Source organism: Henckelia pumila, chromosome 2 (assembly GCF_033568475.1).
Source record: "Henckelia pumila isolate YLH828 chromosome 2, ASM3356847v2, whole genome shotgun sequence".
Taxonomy (NCBI): Eukaryota; Viridiplantae; Streptophyta; class Magnoliopsida; order Lamiales; family Gesneriaceae; genus Henckelia; species Henckelia pumila.
In genome coordinates this window covers 105,852,394-105,878,864 of record NC_133121.1, presented here as the reverse complement: position 1 = coordinate 105,878,864, position 26,471 = coordinate 105,852,394, and the positions used below count along the sequence as shown (strand labels likewise).

Below are 26,471 nucleotides of genomic sequence, written 5' to 3'. Positions count from 1 at the left end.
TATGTTGTACCTTCATAGAGTCTTGTCTTTCTTGATCATATCCAGACCGAATTGGTCTTTTCTTGATCCAGCTTGAGTTAGAACTCTCTAATTCCTCACATCCCAATCCTGATGGTAAAGAGTTTTTGGTTGAGATATAGGTGGACTGACATGATTATAAAGTTCTATATTTTCATATATCGTGTTGGACCTAACAAATTTCACATATTTTGAAGTGTTCTTGTCCAGACAGGATTTGGTAATTTGCTCAACTTGTTTGCAGCCCTTGTCACTAAATCTGAAACATGTCTTGTCTCCAAAAGATTTTTGTGACTCTTGCATCTCAGTTAAAAAGTCTAGGGACTTATTCCAAGTGGTTATCAGTTCAGTCAATTTCAAAATTTCTGATCTTAACTGCTGACTTTCCACTTGTAGCTTTTTATTTTCAGTCTTAATCTTGACAATCTCTCATTCTAGACTGATTTTCTTAACCGACGTTTTCCAATTGGGTTCAGTTGAGTAGTCTAACAGATCATTTTGCTTAGCCTTAACTTCTTCAAATGTTAAGCACAGTCTTTGATACTCATTAGTAATGTCATGCAATGCATTTGCCAATTCTTCTCGTGTAAATTCATTTGAGTTAAATTCAAATACTTGTTCACTTAAGAAATGTTTTTCTCACGATTTATTGTTGATGGATGGTTGATCACTATTGGCCATGAAGCAGTTATCTTCATTTTCATCATCAGAGCTTGATGAGCTAATTGAACAACATGATTCTTCAACAAGAGCAATTGGTTCAGTTGAGCAACGTTTGAGTAAGTCAGATAGATGGATTGGTTGACTTGTGCTCTCTTCATCATTTGATCTGAAACCATTTGAGCAACAGGGTTCTTTGAGATCTTCAATCAGTGGACACTTGATATGCTCAGCCTCCTCATTATTTTTGAGTTTGATCAACTGTTGCCAAAGATCCTTAACAGTAGAGTATGTCTCAATAGTTTTGGCAGTACAGTTTTCCAATGTGGTGTACCAGAAGCTTTTAGCGATTTCACTAAATGCAGCCATTTGAATATGTTCAGAGACGAGAAAGAACCTCTCTCTGATACCAATTGTCAGGTTCGAACGGCTCTTCTTAGTTGTATGGAGTTTAAACTAGTTTGAGAACTTCGATCTGGATGAATGGTGAAGTTTCGATCTGGATGAATGCAGTTTGCTTGCTTCTTCTTATTTGTGAGTTCAGATAGGTTAGCAACTGAACTCTTGTATTTCTCGAGTGTCTATGTAATCAACCAACTTAAATCAGTGCAAAAGAGGTTGACTAATAGATAAAACACAGATCAAATGGCTTGGTTAAATTCGTGAGATGAGTGAATGTGCTATGCAAATAAGAAATGACACAGTTACTTGTTTCTGGATGTTCGGAGTTCAATCTCCTACGTCATCCCTTCTTCCATCTCGGAAGGATTCAATCTCTAGAAGACTTTGATCTATACAAGTAATTTGCACAGACACGATCCAAGACTGGACTTACACTACTGCCTCTCTTAGAACTCCTAGACACTCAAGAACTCAGTCATTGACTGATTCTTGTTACAAAGATAATGTTTTGATAGGACACTCAACCGATCTGATACAAGTTTACAACTCGATAAACTTAGCACAAATAATCATCGCTTGATTTGATATGACACTGAGTGTGTGCTTGATTGATCTTCTTCAACTGTTCTTGAAGCTCTTAACTTTCTTGATCGTGTACGATCTTTTCTCTTGCTTATCTCTTGTTCATTCTCACTCATTTGAATTCTGAATGTGGGTATTTATTGCTTTCAAAAAGTAGCCAGTAAGGAGTCCGACAAGTCTCCTTAATTTGCTATCGGATCTTAACTTTCTGGATCTTTGTCTCCAACGTTCATTTTTTCATTTTTTTTTTGTCTTTTAGCAAAACAAATCTCTGGTTGTTGAGCTAGTCTTCTAGGCTCTTCTATAGTCATTTGATCTTGCTTGATCAACCTAGGAAGCATTCAAACTAAAGGTGGATTTTGATCTGTATCGTGGGTTGTTCTGGAAACATGTGCAGATCAATTCGCATAATTGATATGATCATATGTTAACGTAAAGTTGTTCTAGCTTCTATTGCCTCCATTGATCTGCTTACTTGATTGCTTTTCAGCTGGTCGTTCTTTGATCTGCTCGCTAACTTATCTGCTCTGTTCTTCTTTGGTTAATTGATCTGGTTTCTGTTTTGCTTGTGCATAGATCTGCTTCTTCTGCTTTTTCAACTAATCTGCTCTCTGTTTCTTTTGTTCTACTCAGTTGACGACTTAAGTAATTTGTCAAACACCGAAACTTAGATCTTGAATTCCTAACATAATTAGTGAACCATTTAACTCATTTGAAACAAGATTTTTGTCATAAAAACACATTCACGATTTATTTATTTTGTTATAACTAATCATTAATTAAATTTATTTGGATATTAATTTAAATGTTAATTTTTTTAAAATAATTGGGGGTCTATCTCAAAGTGGGGCCCTGAACGGTCACCCGACTCACCCTACATTAGGCCGCCCCTAACGAAAGACATAGTATGAGATGTGAATTAAATTACAATGTTGGTTCATTTACTATCTATACTATAATTACTAGCGATTGAAGGATATAGTGTGAAATATGATTGAAATTGAATGAAATGTGACAAAATTAATGTTTTTAAACTATTTACTACATTATAGTATAGTATCATGAATGCAAAACTAGCGTGCATATGTGAAGTAAACTGAAAGACGAATGATTGAAGTGATATTAAATGTGGCAAAAATTATATTTTAAAGCTATTTTATTATCCTTTGTATACTTTCATTGATGAGATAATATAAAATTTAAAGTTAGTGTTAGATAAACTGAAGAGCAATTGAAGAACGACTAAGTGAAAGAGTATAAAATTCGATAAAATTCAAGTTTTTATAACTATTTACTTTATTATGGTGTGCTTTCATATATGAAAGAACATAAAATATAAAGCTATTGTAAAATAAATCGAAGAGTGATTGGGACCGAATGAACGACAACTCAATGAAATATTATAAAATCGATCAAATTGGTGTTTTAAGACTATTTATCATATTACATTTTAGTTTGAGTGATAGGATAAATAATTCATAGATAAGTAATATAATGTAAATTAAAAATAAATAAAAAAAATAGTTAATACATTATTTGATTTGATGGATATATTATAATTTATTTGATTTAATTGATATAAAATTATTAATTAATAAATATATAAATAATATGACAAAAATAAAGCGAAATTAATTGGAATAAGTTATACATAGATTAATAATACATCAAACCAAACATGCCATATTTTAATTGATGAGAGAGTATAAAATGTAAAAGTAGTGCAAAATAAACGTGAGAGAGATTAAATGTTGACTGAGTCATGTAGTATAAAAGGTGAAAAAATTCATGTTTTAAGACTATTTACTATTTATATTATATACTTTTACTGATGAGAGGATATAGAATATAAAATTAGTGTAAAATAAATCAACGAATGACTAAGAATGATGAGAAGTGACCGAACGACAACCTGAGAGATATAGTATAAAAGGTAATTGAGAAGGACATAAGAATATAGTGTGAAAATATGACTTAAATTGTATTATTTGATTGTTTACTAAATTTATAACTATTACAACGAAATTTATGTTTGAGGAATATTTTTCGTATTAATTATTGTATGATTTTAATGGACGATAAAGAAAAATTTAAAACTAGTGTAAAATAACATAGAAAAAAAACGACTGGGAGTGACTGAAGTATATATTGTGAAATATGAATTAAATCGTGTTTTTTGATGATTCACTGAATTTATAATTATTTAATGCTAAAGTTAAGCTATCACAATATTTTCCGTATTATTGTATATTTTGTATGGATGAGAAAAAAATTTAAATTAGTGTAAAAATGAGCTAAAATGCGACTTAAGGAATAATGATATCGTATGAAATATGACTTAATACATTGTTTGGTTCTTCACTAAATTTATAATTATTTACTACTAAATTTATATTCTTGGAATATTTACCATATTATGGTATAATTTAATGAATGAGAAATTTTTTTAAAAATATTTTAAAACAAGTTAAAAAATGCGACTGAGAGCGACCGAAGTATATAAATATGACTTAAATTATGTTCTTTGATTATTCACTACATTTTTTTATAACTACTTGATACTAAATTTATGCTCTCAGAAATATTTACCATATTATTGTATATTTTGTATGGATACAAAACGAAAATTTAAGTAGTGTAAAATGAGCTAAAATGCATTTGGGAGTGACTGAAGGATATATGAAATATGTTTTGAATCATGTTGTTTGATTATTCACTAAGACCGTGTTTATTTAATAGAATTGATTATATATAGAAAAATAATATTGAAACTATTAAACTAGTTTTATAGCATATTAATTGAATAATGGTGGATAAGTAATAACATGTTCACTTTGAAATTATGATTTAGTGACGAGTTACAATTTTATCTTTTATAATATATAATCTTATTTTTTAGTTTGTATTTATAAAATTGAGATTATGATTTTAATTTGTTAAAATTATTGTGTAAATATTATTATTTTTAAACAAAAATAATAAATTGAGTAAAAAAAAATTCCATGAATAAATATAAATCCAATAAAATTTATTAATCATATCTTAAATTATTAGAATTTTTATTCATGTTTCATAACTTTTTATATGGAATTTTCATATATTAAAATAAAAATAAAATAAAATGTATTAAAATATATCTTAAAGTATTTGAATTTTTATTCATGTTTTATAAATTTTTTTAAAAGGTAAAACCGCTGCATTAATCCATAATATCCGCGGATACAACTTCTTGTGATAAAAAAAGAATTTTCACACATCAATCCATTCCACGGATTGAGAACTAGAGCTAACGAATTTCGCCAGAGCATGTGCTGGTGTGCAACAGAAATAGCTTATCTTCTTATACGAAAAACTCCATTAAATCTAGCATCCAGCAACAAGCCTTTAATTTGATCAATTACAGCCCCATCCGGCACAAAAAATTCTGAAGATGAAGACACTGTTAATTTGAACAACATAGAAAATTTGATGCATTTCGTATATTATTTTTTTAGAAGTATGTGTATTAATATAACTTTTCTCAATTGGAAAGACAATGAGTTGAAAATGTATTTATCACACTTAATATTGTTGGTGCAACAACACAAAAAATTCGATGCATTTCGTATATTATTTTTTGAGAAGTAAGTGTATTAATATAAATTTTCTCAATTGGAAAGTCAAAAATGATTATTTATCACACTTTTTGTTCGTGATAAATCATCAAGGTTTTTAATGTTTAAATTAGGTAAATATGAATGTGTGTTATGAGTTAATATGGACCCTAAAAAAAGTAAACATGAAATTGATAAGATTATTATTACAATTCAATCTATATTTATCATAGAATATTCATAGTAGACGTAACTTAAATTTATAACTATTTATCATTAAATTATGTTTTTGGAAAATTTACCTTATTATTGTATAATTTTAACGAACGATAAAAAAATTAAATTAATGTAAAATAAGTTAAAAAAGCAATCGAGTGCGACCGAAGCATATAATATGAAATATGATTTAAATCGCGTTGTTTGATAAATAACTAAATTTATAACCTTATACCGATAAAGTAATTTTACTTTCGAACTATTCACCATATTATTGTATACTTTGTATAAACGAGAAAAGAAATATAAATATGTATAAAAAATGAGTTAAAATGCGATAGAGAACTACTGAAGGATATAATTTGAAATATGACTAAAATAATATTGTTTGATTGTTCACTAAATTTATAAATGTTTATCATTAAATTTATGTTATTGGAATATTTACCATATAATTGTATAATTTAATGGATGAATTTTTTTTTTTAAAATTAGTGTAAAATAAGTTAAAAAAAGTAACTGAGAGCGATAGAAAAACAACCGAGATATATATTATCAAATATGAATTAAATCATTTGATAGTTGATTTGATTTGATTTGATTATAGCGTTAGGTGCAAAATAAACCCAACAGAAAAACTAAAAATAAAAATAAAAATAAAAGAAAAAGTTTTTTTTTTCCTGAGAGGAAAGGAAAAGTTTTAAAGTGAGTAAAATGGATATTTTTTAAATTTACATTTGCAAAGTGCTAATAATATCCTGGATACGATTACAAACTTTACATACTGATTTACGGTCACTAGCCCTCTTTTTATTCTACCCCCAATTCCTCTGCGTAAATCCTAGCCTAAAAAGTCAACCACTCAAAAAAAAAAAAACAAAAAACAAAGCAAAAACCTAGTCTAAGCTTTGCATTGAATCTTATCTTGTTACTTCTAAGCGTGGCGGCTCATATTTTACTGAGAAGCACTAATCGATGCAACATTTTCTCCGCAATTCTGATTCGAAATTCCGTTAAATCGGGGTATGTTTTGTTATTCTTTCATGTTTTCGTGTAGTGATACTGAAGCTCTTTTATGTTTGTGTGTAGTGAAATTATATTTGTGCCTAAAGTATTCTACGTTTTTCCATATTTTATCAATTTGATGCTTTTTTTTTTCTCTTCTCATCTATCTTTGGAATTTGAAGAACGAGAGTAGTAAATTCTTTGACATATTCAGGGATGGTTGTCCGATGTTTCAGCTCTCTTAGCTCCTACGAGCCTTATATACCACATTCTCAGGATAGAAGTGGCGCTTGAGTTCCTTGAACTCTTCCCATGTATCGACTAGGCACAACCCATTTTCTATGTCCGCATGCTTAAGACGCCACCACAACATCGCAGTATCAGTAAGATACAAAGTAGCGGTACATACCTTAGTTGTTTCATCTCGCATGTTGAGACCTTCAAAGTAGACCTCCATTTGCCACAAAAAGTTAGGAGCTTTAACAGATTGACTTCCTCCATCGGTGGCAGCAATTCGTTTGCATAGCATCACGTCCTCGTGCATCCCCTCGTTGCAAACTTGGAGGGATTCCACCATCTCCTCAAGTCGAGCGATGCAATCGTCCCATGCTACGATTGCTTCATGGAACCCTTGAATATCCTTCTTTACCGATTCAAGTTCCGACAATACATGGCCCTCCAATGTCTCCAAAGTATGTACGGACTTCTCAACCTGTTCGGATACTTCCGCCATAACTTGCTCCCAAGTTCCTTCCCCGCGAGTCTTGCTAGCATCCCGACGTTTCTTGTCTTGGTTAGGCGCGGTATCCCTTCCACCGTCTTTCGTCGTACCGAATGAACCAGCATCTTGCCCTGCCATGATAACTTGCGATGAACTGAACCCAACCAGTCTCTGATGCAACTTGTCACGGACTTAGCCCTTCTAAGATCACGTGCGATCTTTGCCCCTCGACTTCGACCCTTGTGAGTATTAGCAAAGCAGTAAGTAGCCTTTGTTGCGCAAGTGTGTGCAAGTGTAAGAACACTAGAGAGGTTGAAGAATGTTTTGTATTGCTTTCAAACTTGGCAGTTTACAAATGAGGGATTACACCCTTTTATAGTTGAGCTTCCTATAATCTACACGATTTTAGATTCTTCCATCTACATAAATCTATAGTCTTTTTTCTACAAGTTTCTATCTAAGTCACTTATATACAAGTGTATTTTAGAGAGTTATACATAAGCCTATATCATGAATATTGTAGAGACTTCTAGAATCATGCAACCTTTACTTTGCACCACGCTTTAGAATCTTACGGAATGCGCGTGAAGGTGCCGGTTTATAACAATGAGCTGGTGTGCTGCAGAAATAACTTGTCTTCTTACTTGAAAAACTCCATTAAATCTAGCATCCAGTAGCAAGCCTTTAATTTGATCAATTACAGCCCTATCCGGCCCAAAAAATTCTGAAGATGAAGACATTGTTTGAACAACAGACACTTAATCAGAAAACACCCCAACCTTATAAATATTGAATCTTTTACATAACAATAAGCCATGCAATAAAACTCCGAGTTTACCCAAAAACATTCCATGGAGCTATCATTAGAGGACATAATGGGAATATTGTTGGTGCAACAACACAAAAAATTCGATTCGCACATTTCGTATATTATTTTTTTTGAGAAATATGTGTATTAATATAATTTTCTCAATTGAAAAGACAATTAGTTAAAAAATGTTTTATCACACTTAATATTGTTGGTGCAACAACACAGAAAATTCGATGCATTTCGTATATTATTTTTTGAGGAGTAAGTGTATTAATATAACTTTTCTCAATTGGAAAGACAATTAGTTAAAAATAATTATTTATCACAATTTTTGTTTGTGATAAATCATCATTGTTTTTAATGTTTAAATTAGGTAAATATGAATGTGTGTTATGAGTTAATATTGATCCTAAAAAAAGTAAACATAAAATTGATAAGATTATTATTACAATCTAATCTATGTTTATAATAGAATATTCATAGTAGACGTAACTTAAATTTATAACTATTTATCACTAAATTTATGTTTTTGGAAAATTTACCTTATTATTGTATAATTTTAACGGACGAGAAAAAAATTAAATTAATGTAAAATAAGGTAAAAAAAGCAACCGAGTGCGACCGAAGCATATAATATGAAATATGACTTAAACCGTGTTGTTTGATGAATAACTAAATTTATAACCATATACCGCTAAAGTAATTTTACTTTCGAGCTATTCACCATATTATTGTATACTTTGTATAAACGAAAAAATAAATATAAATATGTATAAAAATGAGTTAAAATGCGACAGAGAGCGACTGAAGGATATAATTTGAAATATGACTAAAATAATATTTTTTGATTGTTCACTAAATTTATAAATGTTTATCATTAAATTTATGTTATTGAAATATTTATCATATAATTGTATAATTTAATGGATGAAAAAAAAAATTTTAATTAGTGTAAAATAAGTTAAAAAATTAACTGAGAGCGATAGAAAGACAACCGAAATATATAATATCAAATATGAATTAAATCGTTTGATAGTTGATTTGATTTGAATATATCGTTAGGTGCGAAAGAAACCCAACAAAAAAAAATAAAGAGGAAAGGAAAAGTTTTAAAGTGGGGTAAAATGGATATTTTTTAAACTAGAAAAAAAGCATGTGCGTTGCACGTGAAAAATATATGAAAGAAATGCGACGAAAATATATTTTTTTTTAAAAAAATAATTCATTAATACCACTAATGTCAAAATATATTTGGAAATAATCATTCATTTATTTAAAATAGGTTTATTCAGAAAGAACTATTAAAATAATACTACACATGCCAATAATTTAACTAATCAATAATTTTCTTTTTGCATATTAATAACTTTAACTCTTGTTTCATTTCTTTGATTCAATAGTCGTCTTCTTCTTTGAGTAAATATAACTATGTTATTGTCATTTTCGATGTCAATGGTTTTATATCTTGGTTCTTTTGATTCTTTCACATCATCTTGCTTATTTGTAGTTTTCAATAAATCTCTCTCTTTTTTTCCTTTTGCGATCCTTGCAACTGGTTTGCGCCTCTTTGGTTTTAGATATTTTTGTGTCGAAGATTTCTGACAGCGGCTTTTGGAACCTTTCCACTACTATAGACATGGTCTTTTTCTGTTTATGAATTTCTTGATCCATCTTGAAAAGAAACACATGCTCTCCCTTGATTGTGTTGTCAAGAGCAATATGAATTTTTGTTTCAACCAGTTCCTGTAATTATATAATTTTAATTGATAGATCACTAAATAAGTTGAATGGAGAGTTTAGTAAACACTAAATTTGAAACTTGAGATTTGGATTTTTGGTAGAAATTATATTGTGGGGACCTCGGGTTGCTAATCTCATTTTAGGTCAGCTAATGATTAATTAAACAATTAATCAAACAATTAAAGAATAATAAATCAAGAGCAGAATTTTTTTTTTTTTAAAAAAAAACACAAGCCTCGCTCGATCGGTTAAAGTCATCCGATCGAGCGAGCATCAAAACAAAAGTCTCGGGTCTGCAGCACAAATGGCCTCGCTCGATCGGGCAAAAGCTATTGATCGAGCGAGCAATAAAAATCGAATTCTCTGCCCATGAAAAACAGGCCTCGCTCGATCGGTAACTTTTACCCGATCGAGCGAGCCATCTTTTGCTCTAATTCTGCTGCTGATCTATTGCTGTCAAAACTTTAGTACAAGGTATATATTCTCATCCAAATCAATTCTAAGCATGTTATAAAATCTGAGAACATGCATACATTAATATACCAAGTTCCTATCAACAAATCATACAATTTAATACATCCGATAAATAGCATAAAAGACATAAATCAACAAGCTACACTAACTCTCAAAAGTGAGCTTCTAAACAAGATTTGAATGTCAAGTTCAATGCTATTTAACTACCATTCTTCAACTTAACCCGAGTCCACTAATGTTCTCTCAACCAAGCTCCTGCCCCACCTGTTGCAATGCACACATACAAAACAAAGCAACAGCTGGATAAACTCCGGTGAGAAATCATTCTCAGTATAATCGACATATAAATGCGTTAAATAAATTCATATCAACTCTAAACATATCAACTCAAGAATAGAGTAAAAATAACGCATATATCGACTCAAACTTCAAATCAAGACTCAATTTATATAGCGCGCTTATCTCAAGAATTGATTCTTATCACTTCATTGCCATCAAGATTCGTAACCGATCTTGACATGAATATCCATCTAACGAGTTCGTAAACGACTCGCAAATAAGGTTAACCGCAACCTTGGCATAGAATCAACTCAATATATAATCATATCAATGTTGGAAAACGTGTTCAGATCAATTAAGAATTGATACCCGGTGCAGCGGAAGTTTAAAATTTTTATTTTATTATATGGAACGATTCCATATATGGGTATCAAAACTTTTACAATTAAATTTGTTCAAGTAAAAATAAAACACAGTTAAATTTTTACCTCGTCAAGCAAAGGCTTGATTGTGGACTCCAATAGAATTTAATCTGCTCTTTTTGTAAATCCCGGGAACCGATGACAATCACGATCTAACTCCGGAATTAGGTCCACGAATGAAAAACAGAAACCCTCTGATTGACTGCACTAGAAATCAATCAGAAGTTTTACGTAGAGAATAAACAGATATGATCTGTTAATTCGATTTGTAATTTTTCACAAAAATCACAAGTCGAATTTTCTCCAAAAGGGACAGAGGAATTTTTGAAAATCCTTTTGAAAATTATATGTAGTGTTCAAAATTTCTAGACTGAATTCCTCTTTTGAATTTCGAACACTGCTTACATATTTATAGATAATTTCTAGACTAGATTAAGTTATAATTATATTATGACTCTAACCCCTTAGGGCCCACAATCCATAACTTAGTCCAACAAGCCAAGCCCGTTGTTCTAGAAATTAATATAAAATTCATCGTGACTCCGATTGATAAACTGATTTCACCAATGTGCACAGAAACCATTTCTGCATCTTCTAAAGTCAAGATAATTTTTCTGAATCCGAATTCAGTGATTTCCAAAAATGCCCATCCCTATGTCATTTTAAGAAATCCCACTCCCTTTTAATTAAGAAGTCCAACTTCTCTTTCATTAAATTTAACGCTTTAAATTTAACTATCTCTACGGGGTTTTAGTAATCCATTACTTGTGTAACCCTCAATGGTTCAGGAATACAGCTAGCCGTGGGCTCACAACTCCTTGTGACTCGGAACAACAATTTCCGACTTACCCATCGAATCATGGTAGGAGCGCCTAGCAACATCGCCCCATGATTCCCTAGGTATTACTGATAGTGCCTGCAAGAACCAGTAGATTTTGGTTAGCGTACAGTACGGTCCCTTCAACCAAATATCCCGATCGAATCAACAACCATTGGTGCATCGAGAGTCGTTCGAGATTCGATAACTATGCATAACATCTTGGAGATCTATTAGTGACATCGCATGTGTTACTAGGAACACCAAGTAACCTAAAACACATCATGTACTCTGGCCAGAGATTCGTCACAATAATATCTCCTCAGATCGCATAGGATATCCACACTCGCGAGTATGTGGTGAATCCTTGACAACAAAGAATCGACTCCTATATGTGTCATAACTGTACCCAATCCCGACACCTGATGACCCCAATAGAGTCGGTAAACGAGTCAAAGTACAGTACTAGCATATAGAGTCTCAATGATGTTTCAAGTAATAAGGACTAATGGTGTACAACCAAAACCGCGGACTTTATCCACTCGATAAGTGATAACCACTTGGAAAGTCCGAATAGGGTAGTTCGATCATTCATCATATGAATATCCATTTGCATGCTTTGAACATCTCTATGTTCCATACCAATGAATCGTAGTACTCGGCATCGCAAATGCTAGTCTCAATCTCGAGCGATCCTTATCCTTATTTGCGGACGGCTCAATTGACTAGGAACTGTTTAGAATATACAGTGACTATAAGATGTGTTTCATGATAGTCATCCCCATGTGCTACCACATCTTACATACACTATAGTATATTCAAGGTCTTTATCAAAACAACAATAGTATATCATAATATAACATTATGAAGAAATATAAAGTCAATGCCATTACAAAAGTGTAAATTATATTAAACAAAAGATTGTTTATACATAGAGTCACAAAAGCCCTTAGCCACAAGTTGGCTAACCGGGCACCCACTCTTTCAATCTCCCACTTGCCCTAAAGCCAACTAGTCACACTACGCAATCCCATTGCTTCGCGATGTTTGTCAAACAATGGTCCTGGCAAGGGCTTAGTAAGCGGATCAACAATATTGTCTGTAGAGGCCACTCTCTCGACACTGATGTCTCCTCTTTCCACGATCTCCCGGATGATGTGGTATTTCCTCAGTACGTGTTTGGACTTCTGATGAGACCATGGTTCCTTTGCCTGAGCAACGGCACCCGTGTTGTCACAGTACACCGGGACTGGACCAACAGCTTCAGGAATTACACCCAACTCTTGGATGAATTTCCTTATCCAAACCGCCTCTTTAGCAGCAGCTGATGCTGCAATGTATTCTGCCTCAGTGGTGGAATCCGCTGTGGTGTCCTGCTTGGAACTCTTCCAAGAGACAGCACTGCCATTGAGCATGAATACAAATCCAGAGGTTGATTTCGAGTCATCCACGTCACATTGGAAGCTAGAGTCGGTATAGCCTTCCAACTTCAATTCTCTCCCTCCATAAACCATGAATAAATTCTTAGTCCTTCGCAAGTACTTAAGAATATCCTTCACGACTTTTCAATGCATTTGACCGGGATTGGCTTGGTATCTGCTCGTGACGCTCAGAGCATAGGCCACATCCGGTCTGGTAGATATCATCCCATACATGATACTACCTATGGCTGACGCATATGGCACGTGTGTCATCTTCTCTATCTCTTCGTCAGTCTTGGAACACATAGAATTGGATAGAGAAACTCCATAACACATAGGTAGATGTCCTCTCTTGGACCCATCCATTGAAAACATTTTCAATATGGTGTCGATGTAGGTTGATTGAGTGAGTCCTATCATTCTTTTAGATCTATCTCTATAGATCTGAATTCCTAGAATATAGGATGCATCACCTAAATCCTTCATCGAGAATCTACCTGATAACCATATCTTTGTTGACTGCAACATCCCTACATCATTCCCCATGAGTAGGATATCATCAACATAACGTACTAAGACTGTTACCGCATTCTTAACTACTTTCTTGTACATGCATGGTTCCTCCGGGTTCTTGATAAAACCAAAATCCTTTATCGTTTCATCAAATTTCTGGTTCCAACTTCTTGATGCTTGTTTGAGACCATAGATTGATCTCTGAAGCTTGCATACCTTATGCTCGCTTCCCATGGATGTGTATCCCTCAGGCTGCATCATATAGATCTCTTCCTTAATGTTTCCATTAAGAAATGCAGTCTTTACATCCATTTGTCATATCTCATAGTCATACCATGCTGCTATGGCAATAAGGATTCTTATGGACTTGAACATTGCGACTGGTGAAAAGGTATCATCATAGTCAACTCCTTGTCTTTGAGTATAACCTTTTGCCACCAATCGTGCCTTGTAGGTCAATACCTTTCCATCAGGCCCAAGCTTTCTCTTGTAGATCCATTTGCACCCAATTGGAACAATTCCATCGGGAGGATCTACTAAAGACCAAACTTGGTTAGAATGCATCGAGTCTATTTCCGATTGCATAGCTTCAAGCCATAAATTCGAATCCGCATCAGAAATTGCTTCCTTGAAGTTTCTTGGATCACATACAATGTCGGGTTCACTTTGATCCCCTTCAAGAAGAAGACCATATCTAATAGGAGGCCTGGAAGTCCTCTCGGATCTCCTAGTAATAGGTGTGTCTTGTGATGATTCTTGAGGTGTAGGATCGCTATTTTGTATCTCGGGTTCTTCTCGAATTTATTCGAGTTCCATCATCTTGCCTTTTTTATCCAATAAGAACTCCTTCTCCAAGAAGGTGGCATTCCTTGAAACAAACACTTTTGTTTCAGCAGGATGATAGAAATAATATCTGATTGAATTCTTCGAATACCCTACAAAATAACATAAGGTGGATCGACTATCCAACTTATTTCCCACTGTCTGCTTCACGTAAGCAGGACATCCCCAAATCCTCAAGTACGAATACTTAGGAGCTTTGCCATTCCATAACTCGTATGGTGTTTTATCTACTGCTTTAGTATGGACGTTGTTTAACAACAATACCGCCATTTCAAGCGCGTAGCCCCAAAACAAAGGTGGAAGCTCAGTGAAGCTCATCATGGATCGAACCATGTCCAACAAAGTTCGATTGCGACACTCCGAAACACCATTCAGCTGAGGTGTCATCGGAGGAGTCCACTGAGAGAGAATCCCATTCTCTTTTAGATAGTCCAAAAACTCGGTACTTAAGTATTCTCCACCTCGATCCGATCGAAGTGCCTTAATACTTTTACCTAGTTTGTTTTCTACTTCAGCCTTGAATTATTTGAACCTTTCAAATGCTTCAGACTTATATTTCATTAAATATAAATACCCATACCTAGAATGATCATCGGTAAAGGTAATGAAGTAGGTGTTGCCACATTTAGTACCAATCCTAAATGGACCGCAAACATCTGTATGGATCAAATCCAACAGATTTTGACCACGCTCAGGTTTCCCTTTGAAAGGAGATTTAGTCATTTTTCCCTTTAGGCAGGACTCACAAGTAGGTAGAGAGTTAATATCAGACATATCAAACATGCCCTCTCCCTCTAGCTTGTTCATCCTCCTTGAAAAAATATGACCTAGCCTAGCATGCCAAAGGTTTGCCGGGTTTTGACTATCGTTTTTCCTTTTAATTGTTGTTACGGTTTATCAACATAATTAATTGGAACGTCTTTTAATTTTAAGCTATATAGATCGTTTTCAAGTTGTCCATTTCCAATCAAACATTCATTCTTGTAAATATTGCAAATCTCATTCACAAAAGTGCAAGAAAAACCATCTCTATCAAGCATAAAAATAGATATAATATTTTTGACCAAATCCGGAACATATAAAACATCTCTCAAAAATAACTTAAAATTGTTCTGCAAAACTAAATAAATGTCTCATATAGCTTTGGCTTCGACTCTAGAACCATTCCCGAGCCTTAGCTGGGTCTCACCCATCTTTAGCTTACGACTTCTTGTCATCACCTGCAAATCATTGCAAATGTGAGATCCACATCCGGTATCCAATACCCAAGAAGAAGTATTAAGCGAAACATTTATTTCAATGTAAAACATACCCTTTGCAGTTCGCAACTGTTCGAGGTATTCCTTGCAGTTACGTTTCCAATGACCGGGTTTCTTGCAGTAATGGCAAACGTTTTCATCTTTTATCCCAATTGAAGCCTTGGCCTTTCCCTTCTTATTTGGTACAATCTTCTTGGGCGGGGCAGAACGCTTCTTACCCTTTCCACTTGGTCCTTTCTTAGAGTTAGAAGAGGAGCCAACCAAGAGTACCGGTTTATCCTTCTTTAGTGTGGCTTCATATGTGACAAGCATATTGACCATCTCTTCAAGGGTGGCCTCTATCTTGTTCATATTGAAGTTCATCACAAAACCGTCAAATGATGAAGGAAGTGATAGAAGCAACAAGTCCGCGCTAAGTTCATGCTCCAAAGTCAAGTCGAGTGTTACCAACTTTTCAATGAGCCCAATCATGCGCACCCCATGCTCACGGACCGAAGTCCCATCTCGCATGCGGCTCGTCATGAGCTCTCTGACGGTGGCATACCTCTCCGACCTTGACTGAGCTCCAAAGAGTTCCTTGAGGTTTGTTAGAACCTAATGGGGGGGGGGGGGTGGATTAGGTTCTTTGACAACTTTAGCAATTTAAAGCGATTATACTAAACGCAAGCGGAAGACTAGTAAAGCAATCAAATATAAAGCGGTAAATAAATGCGTAAAGTAAATAAAGCAGTAAAAGAGAGATAGGAATTGTTTATGGAAGTTCGAAGATAAATCGTCTACGTCTCCCCTTCTTGGTTAAGTACGATTAACCAAGGATCCACTAGCACTCGAACACTTGGCCTTGATGGCTCCAAGGATAGCCTTTACAACTCAACACGATCACCGCGCCGATACAACTCGAACACTTGGCCTTAATGGCTCCAAGGATAGCCTCAACAAAAACACTTGGCTTCATACTCAAGTGTTTACAACAATCTCACAATACACTTGGTTTCACACTAAGTGTTTACAACAATAGCACAACCAACTCACAAACTATTTTCACAAATAACTCTCAAATATTGATTGAGCACTTTGGTAGAGAGAATATTGCTTGCAAATGAGAGAAGAAATGAGTTGGGATGTCTCTAAATGGTCTTGGCAAGCCTCTATTTATAGTTGGCAAAGATTTGAATTTGAATTTGTGTGCTTGGAGCGTTTATTGGGAAGCCAAGGAGTAGAGACAAAGTGTAGGCGCCGCTGCCTTCTTTTTCCAGCACTGAGCAAATTTTGTGGAAAAATCATATCTCTCAATCTAACCGTTGGATTGAGCTCAAATTTGGACAGTCGCTTGAAAACATCTCAATCTTCAATCTGCACGGTGGAGATTGAATTTGAAAGAATCAAACACGTCCAGTAAATCTCGGAAGTCGCAAAAACACGTTCTCGCTTTTGTTCTGAGCATTAATTTTCAAAAATTCGAATCTCACAATCCATCCGTTGGATTGGCCTGAAATTAACACACAATCTTTGTAACATCCCGATATTGATAGTGATTGGTGGAGATTGGATTTGGATGCCTCCATCGATTCCAGTAGTCTTCTGAATCCGATACTTCAGCAGTTAGCTCCTTGCAGAAATAGCTACTGTTCAACATATTTGCAAAAATCATAACTCCATATCCAGCCGTTGGATTGATTTGAAATTTGGATACAGACTTTAAAACATCATGGAAATCCATGTGATCGGTGGAGATCGGATTTTAATAACCGAAGCATTCCAAGGTATTTTCTGAAGTTGAGTCTTCATAGTTCATTCCTTGCAGAAGTAAGTACTGTGCAGCTTTGTTAAAAAAAACATATCTCCATATCCAGCCGTTGGATTGCTATGAAATTTGGAGAGAAGCTTGAGAACATCCTGATCTTGATTTTCACTGTTGGAGATCTGATTTGGATGACTGAAAAGTACCCGGTGAATTTTGCAAGTTTCTGCTTTATAATATTGGCTTGTCCTTGTCCATTTCTTTTACAACTTCAAAGTAACTTCCAAGAATTTGATTGTTAATATGATCTAATCTGCAAAGTCTCACTTTAAATGGTTAGTAACAATTAACCGAGTTTTGTAATCATCAAAACATAATAATATGAGATTTGTTAATGCATTAAAAACATTAATCTCATAACACGAGATTTGTATGCGTTTAAGGCGTAACAATCTCCCCCTTTTTGATGATCACAAAACTTGGTTAAATAGGGGAAATAAAAGTACAATATTAAATAAACAATTTAAATTTGCACAATATAATTGCAAGAATAAAACTATGCATAAATAAAACTCCCCCTTTTTTATAGCATATTATTCTCCCCCTTAGTTAACCATTTATATTCTCCCCCTTTTTGTGATAATCAAAAAGGCTGGAAAATTAAATGAAAAAAAAAAAAGAAAATATGATTTCTAAATACAACACATAAATTCACATAATTAACAAAATATGAGCGTTTAATATTGAATAAATACAATTAATTTGTATTATCCAACATTAAATTTGCTCGAATTTTATATTAAGCTCCCCCTTAATATGACATTAAATTTATTTATGTCTTCAAATGATTACAATTCAATCATTCCAAGTTCACCACGCAAACGAATAAAAGTATTTTCATCTAGTGGTTTTGTAAAAATATCGGCAATTTGATTTTTAGTGTCAACATATTGAAGTTCAACTTCATTTCGTTCGATGTGGTCACGAATAAAATGATGACGAATGTCAATATGTTTGGTGCGCGAATGTTGAATCGGATTCTTTGTAAGACATATGGCGCTAGTGTTGCCACAGAAAATAGGGATTTTTGAAAAAGAGACGCCATAGTCGAGCAATTGATGCTTCATCCAAAGAATTTGCGCACAACAACTACCGGCAGCCATATATTCGGCTTCGGTCGTTGATAACGCAACACAGTTTTGCTTTTTGGAAAACCAAGAAACCAAACAGTTTCCTAAAAAGAAACAGGTTCCACTAGTGCTTTTCCGGTCCACCTTATATCCACCAAAGTCGGCATCACAGTAAGCTTTTAAATCAAAGAAAGAATTTTTCGAATACCACAAGTCGAGATTTGGAGTATTTGAAATATATTTAAAAATGCGTTTTAAGGCGAACAAATGTGATTCCTTTGGACATGATTGAAATCGTGCACACAGGCATACACTAAACATAATGTCTGGCCTACTTGCAGTAGCATATAGTAAGGAGCCAATCATACTACGAAAGGAAGATTGATCTACAGATTTACCATTTTCATCCTTGTCGAGTCTGATTGTTGTGCTCATCGGTGTAGATGATGATTTTGTGTTCTCCATCCCAAACTTCTTTAGAATCTCCTTAATGTATTTGCTTTGGTTCACAAAGAACCCATCTTTACACTGTTTCATTTGCAATCCGAGGAAATAGTTAAGTTCCCCCATCATGCTCATCTCAAAGTGTTCCTGCATAAGCTTGGAGAAATCTTGACAAAGAGTTTCGTCAGTAGAACCAAAAATTATATCATCAACATAAATTTGCACAATCAAAAGATCATTTTTGACATTCTTGGTAAATAAGGTAATGTCGATCTTTCCTCTTAAAAAACCATTTGAAAGCAAGAAAGTAGACAGTTTATCATACCAAGCTCGAGGAGCTTGTTTCAAACCATACAATGCTTTGTTTAGTCTAAACACATGATCAGGCAAAGAAAGATCAACAAAGCCATCAGGTTGCTCAATATAAACCTCTTCTTTCAATTCACCATTAAAAAAGGCACTTTTAACATCCATTTGAAATAACTTAAAATTTCTAGAGCAAGCAAAAGCAAGTAGCATGCGAATGGATTCTAGTCTAGCAACAGGCGCATAAGTTTAATCATAATCTATGCCTTCTTCTTGACTATATCCTTTAGCAACAAGCCTAGCTTTATTTTTAGTGATAGTGCCATGCTCATCAAGTTTATTCCTAAACACCCATTTAGTACCAATGATAGATCTATCACGCGGCCTATGAACAAGAATCCAAACATCATTGCGTTTAAATTCATTTAACTCATCTTGCATAGCAATAATCCAGGAATCATCAAGTAAAGCATCATCAACACATTTTGGCTCAACATGAGAAACAAAAGCAAGATGATTACAAATATTATTGAGAGAAGAGCGAGTAGATACTCCCTTTGATGAACTTCCAATTATCAGATCTTTAGGATGATCTTTGTGATGTGTCCATTCCTTAGGAAGTGGTGTTTCCTCAACTGTAGCATCTATATCATTTAAGCTTGAGGAAACCATCTCTTATTCAAGTATTTCTATATCATCATTGTTAGTGCGAGAAATATTTAACAAAGATTCATCAAATATAACATGCATTGATTCTTCAACAAGTAAGGTGCGCTTATTGAATACTCTATAAGCCTTACTTGTAGTAGAATACCCAAGAAAAATACCTTTATCGGATTTGGCATCAAATTTGCCAAGGTTGTCCTTACCATTGTTGTGAATGAAGCACTTAGATCCAAAAGCCCGAAAGAATGAAATGTTAGGCTTTATCTCCCTCCATAACTCGTATGGAGTTTTCTTGAGAATTGGCCTTATTGATACGCGATTGATGATGTAACAGGCAGTGTTCATTGCTTCAGCCCAAAAATATTTTGGTAGAGAATGCTCACATAACATGGTCCTTGCAATCTCTACTAGTGTCCTATTTTTCCTCTCAACGACCCCGTTTTGTTGAGGAGTCCTAGGACAAGAAAAATTGTGACCGATGCCTTTTTCTATACAAAAGTTTGAAAAATTCTCATTTTGAAATTCAGTTCTGTGGTCACTACGGATCTGTTTTATTGAAAGATTTTTCTCATTCTCAACTCGTTTAGCAAAAGTTTTAAAATACTCAAAGGCATCATTTTTTTGAGCTAAAAACAATGTCCACGTGTAACGTGAAAAATCATCTACAATGACAAATGCATAAAGCTTCCCTCCTAGGCTAGCGTTCCTCGAGGGACCACATAGATCTAGGTGAAGAAGTTCAAGGGGCATAGAAGTAGATATAAAATTTTTGCTTTTAAAATATTTCCTTGTATGTTTGCCAAATTGACACGCATCACAAACAGAATCAAGTTTCAAATCAAGTTTTGGCATACCAACGACTAAGTCAAGTTTTAAAAGTTTTTCGATGGTACTAGGACCAACATGACCCAATCGTCTATGCCAAAGAATGTTGTCATCAACATTCACGGATACAAGGCTTTTTATATTTGATAAAGATAAATTATTTAAAGAGACCTTGTAAACGTTCTCACTTCTATATCCTTTGAAATTTATGGATTTGTCACTAATAAATGATACAGTGCAGTGTTGGGGAGTGAATTTGACTTCATAACCTCTATCGCACAATTGACTTATGCTTAGTAGATTATGCTTAAGTCCTTTCACTAGGAGTACATCATCAATTAGACAAGAATTAGATATACCTATTGAGCCGATGCCTTCAATTACTCCTTTGTTGTTGTCTCCAAAGGTGACAGTCCCCTTCTCCTTTGGTTTGATTGATTGAAGAAGATCCTTGTTCCCCGTCATATGTCTAGAACATCCACTGTCTAGATACCATATGCTAGGGAGAGCATTTTTCTTGTTTCCCTCGTCATCGTCGTCAGAGACGATGTCATCACTTTTAGCCATTAAGCAGAGGTTTGCTTCCTCGTCGTCGTCGTCGCTATCACTCCAGGTAGCTAGTAGGGCTTTCTTCTTTCCTTTGTCCACTTTCTTCTTGAGTGGGCATTCATTGGCGTAGTGACCTTGTTGTTGACAGTTGTAGCAGGTCACTTCTTTCTCAGGTTTCTTGTCCTTTTTGAATTTGTTTCCTCGCATGAATTTCTTGAATTTTCTTGCGAAGAGAGCCATGTCATCATCGTCATCTTCTTCGACTTGTGTAGTCAAGGCTATCCCTTTGTGCTTGACATCTTCTTTCTTTGATTCTTTTCTTGTGGACACTTCTAACTCATGGGTTTTTAGGGTCCCATGTAGTTGATCAAGATCATAGGCGGCAGTGTCCCCTTTGTTGGATTCGATGATGGCGGTTCTCTTTGCATCCCATTCTTTTGGTAGGGCACGAAGAGCTCTCCTCCAAACTTGCTTGGTAGGATATTGTTCTCCCAATTGTGCTAACTCATTGATGATTTGAGTAAGCCTTCGGAACATGGTGTCAACATCTTCGTTGGATTCCATCTCAAATGTTTCGTATTTGAGTTGGAGTAAGTCGATCTTTGTTTCTTTCACTTGGTTGGTGCCTTTGTGACATATCTCTAGCTTGTCCCATATCTCTTTAGCAGATGAGCACATCGATATCCGATTGTACTCGTTCATATCTAAGGAACAATGCAAGATATTCATAGCTTTAGCATTTTGCGAAATTAATTTCATGTCCTCTTTTGAAAAGTCATCCATTCCCTTAGGAATTTCAACCACATCAACTATTTTCATAGGTGTATAGGGACCTTTCACCGTCACTTTCCATAGGTCATAGTCTACGGATTAGATATATAGGGACATACGATTTTTCCAATACCCGTAGTTTATGCCATTGAAAAGAGGAGGACGATTAGTAGATTGCCCTTGAGCATAATCACATGCTAGGTTTGCCATAAAAAGGTTTTGAAAAGTATTTTCAAATAGCTCTTATACCACTTGTTAGAACCTAATGGGGGGGGGGGGGGATTAGGTTCTTTGGCAACTTTAGCAATTTAAAGCGATTATACTAAACGCAAGCGGAAGACTAGTAAAGCAATCAAATATAAAGCGGTAAATAAATGCGTAAAGTAAATAAAGCAGTAAAAGAGAGATAGGAATTGTTTATGGAAGTTCGACGATAAATCGTCTACGTCTCCCCTTCTTGGTTAAGTACGATTAACCAAGGATCCACTAGCACTCGAACACTTGGCCTTGATGGCTCCAAGGATAGCCTTTACAACTCAACACGATCACCGCGCCGATACAACTCGAACACTTGGCCTTAATGGCTCCAAGGATAGCCTCAACAAAAACACTTGGCTTCACACTCAAGTGTTTACAACAATCTCACAATACACTTGGCTTCACACTAAGTGTTTACAACAATAGCACAACCAACTCACAAACTATTTTCACAAATAACTCTCAAATATTGATTGAGCACTTTGGTAGAGAGAATATTGCTTGCAAATGAGAGAAGAAATGAGTTGGGATGTCTCTAAATGGTCTTGGAAAGCCTCTATTTATAGTTGGCAAAGATTTGAATTTGAATTTGTGTGCTTGGAGCGTTTATTGGGAAGCCAAGGAGTAGAGACAAAGTGTAGGCGCCGCTGCCTTCTTTTTCCAGCACTGAGCAGATTTTGTGGAAAAATCATATCTCTCAATATAACCTTTGGATTGAGCTCAAATTTGGACAGTCGCTTGAAAACATCTCAATCTTCAATCTGAACGGTGGAGATTGAATTTGAAAGAATCAAACACGTCCAGTAAATCTCGGAAGTCGCAAAAACACGTTCTCGCTTTTGTTCTGAGCATTACTTTTCAAAAATTCGAATCTCACAATCCATCCGTTGGATTGGCCTGAAATTAACACACAATCTTTGTAACATCCCGATATTGATAGTGATTGGTGGAGATTGGATTTGGATGCCTCCATCGATTCCAGTAGTCTTCTGAATCCGATACTTCAGCAGTTAGCTCCTTGCAGAAATAGCTACTGTTCAACATATTTGCAAAAATCATAACACCATATCCAGCCGTTGGATTGATTTGAAATTTGGATACAGACTTTAAAACATCATGGAAATCCATGTGATCGGTAGAGATCGGATTTTAATAACCGAAGCATTCCCAGGTATTTTCTGAAGTTGAGTCTTCATAGTTCATTCCTTGCAGAAGTAAGTACTGTGCAGCTTTGTTAAAAAACTCATATCTCCATATCCAGCCGTTGGATTGCTATGAAATTTGGAGAGAAGCTTGAGAACATCCTGATCTTGATTTTCACTGTTGGAGATCTTATTTGGATGACTGGAAAGTGCCCGGTGAATTTTGCAAGTTTCTGCTTTATAATATTGGCTTGTCCTTGTCCATTTCTTTTACAACTTCAAAGTAACTTTCAAGAATTTGATTGTTAATATGATCTAATCTGCAAAGTCTCACTTTAAATGGTTAGTAACAATTAACCGAGTTTTGTAATCATCAAAACAAAATAATATGAGATTTTTTAATGCATTAAAAACATTAATCTCATAACACGAGATTTATATGCGTTTAAGGCGTAACAAGGTTCTTGTGAATGTCAGCAGCATTCACGGCATCCTCGAATCTCCTTTGAAGCTCATCAGACATCGAAGCCTGCATGTAGCATTTGGCCTTGATATCATGGTCCCACCATAAATCAAGTTTGGCCAACTCTTCCGGACTTGTATTAGCCGGGGCTTCCTTCGGAGGCGGCTTCTCTAACACGTAGAAAGCTTTTTCCGAAGTAAGAATAATTTTCAACTTACGGAACCATTCGGTATAGTTTGCGCCAGTCAATTTGTTTTGTTCGAGAATTGAAAACAGTGGATTGCGAGAAGTCATTGTAATAGTATACTGAAAAGGAAACAGACAATAATCAATGATTGTTTAATTAATTTACTAAGACATAAAATATGGCAAATTTTAATTTTATGAATTACACTCCCACTATTTTAACGATTTCACTACCCTCTAGTGAAAACGGGAAACTGTTTTCCTTAGTGAGAACATGGAGTCCAATTGACAAATCATGATCCCGAATAATATCAGTCAACCATAATTTTCAAAAGGTAGAGCTCAATTACTTCCAAAGTAACCCCCATGTTTTTACCTCATGTCCAATAAGGGCCCAATAATATGACGCCGTTTATTGTGTCATGTCAAGATAACCCATCAATATTAAGTTGTGATGGACGGTCGCCATGTGGATCCCCAATAATATGAGCCAATCCCATGGGAGTTCTACCCAAGTTACAACATGTGTCGATCCAATGTACAACTTTCCGATGAACGGCCCCCCCCCCAATAATATGAGTCGGACCGTATCCGCGGGTAGCATCTCATACATTGATCGTTGATGGAAGGTAGGAATATTTAAACAATATTTAAATTCTCTTTTTATTAATCTTGATATCAATTTTAAATCATATTTAAAATGAGGGATTTTAATTTTGAAAATTTGTCTCATCATGCAATTTATGTATGCTTGCGGGATTCATACAATTTAGTCTAAACATGCATACATCAATAATATCATATATTATTTAAGGATCGATCTCATTAACTAATCGACCCGTGGTTGCCAATCACGAGTCTAAGTCCAATCCTAGGTGATATGCAAGTATGCAATGCAATCCTATTACATTGAGCTTCCAATTTACATTTCTTCGGTCTTCATTGTCTGCTGGGCCCACCATTTCTTCAAATCTTTGTCTCCCACTAAGTCTAATAAATTTACAATAAATTTCGATGACAAATATGAGATACATTTTTAGGGGTGGGAACGGGCCATAAACCAGACCCACTTTTATTACATATGACAATCATATTGGGTTATAAACCAAGCCCATTAATAAAATCCAACAACAATAAGACAAATGTAAATTATCTAACATACACCTAAAACATTGGTCATGGAAATCGATCATCCTTTATCCAATAATAAATTCAATAATTAAATAATTGGATAAACATGCAAAGGCATCATAATTTAAAAGATAAAATCATATTTTATCTTATCCAATCATAAGATCATATTTTATCATCAATTGTACCAAAATAATTAATTTATAAAATTTAATTTAACGGATAAAATTTATGAATTTTCCAAAAATTCAAATTTATCCAAAAATCAATTTTAAAATTTTCGGACTCGAACAATTCGATCCGATGCCTTGTGAACCAATCAAAAACAATTTTCGATCGGATAAAAAATAAAATTTCAAAAAAAAATTTAAATTTTAATTAAAAATTAAAAATAATTTTTCCGGGCTGCCCGGGACAATCCTGGGCAGCCCGCGCCCCAAAGAGGGGCCCGGGCAGGGCAGCGACGATCGCTGCCCGATTTGCCCATTAAAATTCAATTTTAAAATTTTCGTTTTGTTTAAAAAATCGAGGCTTAAAAATTTTGTACAATCGAATAATTTAATCGTTTGATCTGAGCAACCTGTCTCTGATACCACTGTTGGAAAACGTGTTCAGATCAATTAAGAATTGATACCCGGTGCAGCGGAAGTTTAAAATTTTTATTTTATTATATGGAACGATTCCATATATGGGTATCAAAACTTTTACGATTAAATTTGTTCAAGTAAAAATAAAACACAGTTAAATTTTTATCTCGTCAAGCAAAGGCTTGATTGTGGACTCCAACAGAATTTAATCTGCTCTTCTTGTAAATCCCGGGAACCGATGACAATCACGATCTAACTCCGGAATTAGATCCACGAATGAAAAACAGAAACCCTCTGATTGACTGCACTAGAAATCAATCAGAAGTTTTACGTAGAGAATAAACAGATATGATCTGTTAATTCGATTTGTAATTTTTCACAAAAATCACAAGTCGAATTTTCTCCAAAAGGAACAGAGGAATTTTTGAAAATCCTCTTGAAAATTATATGTAGTGTTCAAAATTTCTAGACTGAATTCCTCTTTTGAATTTCGAAC

General features: G+C 34.6%; 1 protein-coding gene across 1 annotated transcript in view; it reads left to right on the top strand.

Moving 5' to 3' along the window:
- Positions 1–6,357: 6,357 nt before the first annotated feature.
- The window catches only part of LOC140880364 (leucine--tRNA ligase, cytoplasmic-like), a 39,031-nt gene continuing 18,917 nt past the window's right edge, over positions 6,358–26,471 (top strand). Inside the window, exon 1 of the mRNA XM_073284729.1 lies at positions 6,358–6,494. The gene's annotated coding sequence lies outside the window, so the exon portion shown is untranslated. The remainder of the gene's footprint in view (positions 6,495–26,471) is intronic.